The 2,188-nt window shown below is 38.4% G+C and overlaps 1 pseudogene; it reads left to right on the forward strand.

Annotated features, from left to right (window-relative positions):
- Nucleotides 1-2,188, forward strand: LOC136827916 (rhodopsin-like; annotated as a pseudogene).

The following is a 2,188-nucleotide window of genomic DNA, read 5'->3' on the forward strand; positions in this document are numbered from 1 at the left end:
CAGCGCGAGGAACGGAATCCCGGCCACCTGTTCCTGACGGCTGCTGGTTTTCTATCGTCTCGAAAAATTTCCTCAACGAAGGTACCTCAAGCAAAGAAATTATTTTATTATTATTATTATTATTATTATTATTATTATTATTATTATTATTATTATTATTATTATTATTCAAATTTTGTACATCATATTTGACTTCCGTGTTATTTCACTCGCGTCGCTTTTAACTTCAAAGTACATTCGTTAAGAAGTTGATAAATGACTTAGTTTAACCATGTACCCTTGAGTCTTAAGATTAGAGTCACTCGTTATTCATGAATATAAATTGAAAAATGCTCACCTCAAATTTTTTATATTTCTGCCAAAGATTTGAATTACATTTTTATACAATAGTAAAAGGCATTTGGAAAATGAACATGTAAAACAGTGAAGAGTAAATTTCAGAAATATCAGTAAACTAAAACTAGTTAATAAATAATATTTAAGCTAACTGACTGAAGACCATTGAAGACCTGCGGTAATCTGAAGTTTTCAAAATAATTTCCCTGATACTGGTGAAAACAATCCAATCACTCTACACTTTTCCTAATCCTTGAATGACTGACACAAGCGAGAATTCCATTAATTTCTACAACCAGTCGTTTGGTTTCTAAGAAGACATGAAGATATTCCTTAAAAGATTGAAGCAATCACAAGTCTAACTTATTTTTTTTATCAATATTAATAGCAGATAATATGCTCATTACCATTCAAAATTAGGAAAATATTTAGGGATGTTCGTTAAAAAATGTTTGTAGGTGAATATCAATGCTAACAACAAAGAACAAAAACTTGACATATTTTTTTCCACAATAGATTATAAAGTTGTATTAGAAGTACTGTAGGAACCAGTAAACCTCAGCATCACTGGAACTTTGTACTCTTGGTTTCTTGCAGATGGGTTACTGGGAAGATCCTTCTAACATGGGTGGCAGTGACCTCCTGCCCTCTACGAACCCATACGGTAACTACACTGTTGTCGACAGGGTTCCCCGAGAGCTTCTAAGTTACATCCACGAACACTGGTACCAGTACCCTCCCATGAACCCACTTTGGTATAGCTTAGTTGGTTTCTGGATGTTTGTAATGGGGATGCTTTCTGTTTGCGGTAACTTTGTTGTCATCTGGGTCTTCATGAACACCAAATCTCTCAGGACTCCATCAAATATGTTTGTTGTAAGTCTGGCCTTCTCAGATTTCATCATGATGTCATTCATGTTCCCCCCAACTTTGGTGAACTGTTACTATCAGATGTGGGCCTTCAGCGGTTTCTTCTGCGAAATCTACGCTGCCGTAGGTTCTGTCTGTGGATGCGCTTCCATTTGGTCCATGGTTTTCATTACTCTCGATCGTTACAACGTCATTGTGAAGGGTATTGCAGCAAAGCCTTTAACAACTAATGGTGCTTTGATGAGAATTTTGTTTGCTTGGACTCAAACTATCATTTGGTGCGCTCTTCCATTGTTTGGAATCAACAGATATGTCCCTGAAGGCAACATGACTGCCTGTGGTACCGACTACCTCAGTGATGATCTTATGGGCCACCTTTACCTGTATTTCTATGCTCTTGATTGCTATGTCCTTCCACTCTTCATCATCATTTATTGTTACACATTCATCTTGAAGGCTGTTGCTACTCACGAGAAACAGATGCGTGAACAGGCCAAGAAGATGGGAGTCAAGTCCCTGAGAAATGACCCAGAAGCCAGAAAGACATCTAATGAATGCCGCCTTGCTAAAGTTGCTCTCATGACTGTTTCACTGTGGTTCATGGCATGGACTCCTTACTTTGTCATCAATATGGTGGGCATGAATCACAAGCCTTTCATCACCCCTCTCTTCACCATCTGGGGTTCCGTTTTCAAAGGCCAATGCTGTGTACAACCCCATCGTTTATGCCATCAGTCATCCCAAGTACCGAGCTGCTATGGAGAAGAAACTGCCATGCCTTTCTTGCCAGACTGAGAGGGATGAGGACTCAGCTGTGTCTGAGAATGCATCAACCACTGAAACCAATGAGAAGTGCTAAATAATTTATGGTGGCAGACTGTAAACAGAACTTGATGCCGGACTTGACGAGACCTAACTTATCCTTCGAAATATTTTTCTGAACTTTCAAAAAAAATTCCTTTGAATAAATCCTTTGCATTGT

Source organism: Macrobrachium rosenbergii, chromosome 42 (assembly GCF_040412425.1).
Source record: "Macrobrachium rosenbergii isolate ZJJX-2024 chromosome 42, ASM4041242v1, whole genome shotgun sequence".
Taxonomy (NCBI): Eukaryota; Metazoa; Arthropoda; class Malacostraca; order Decapoda; family Palaemonidae; genus Macrobrachium; species Macrobrachium rosenbergii.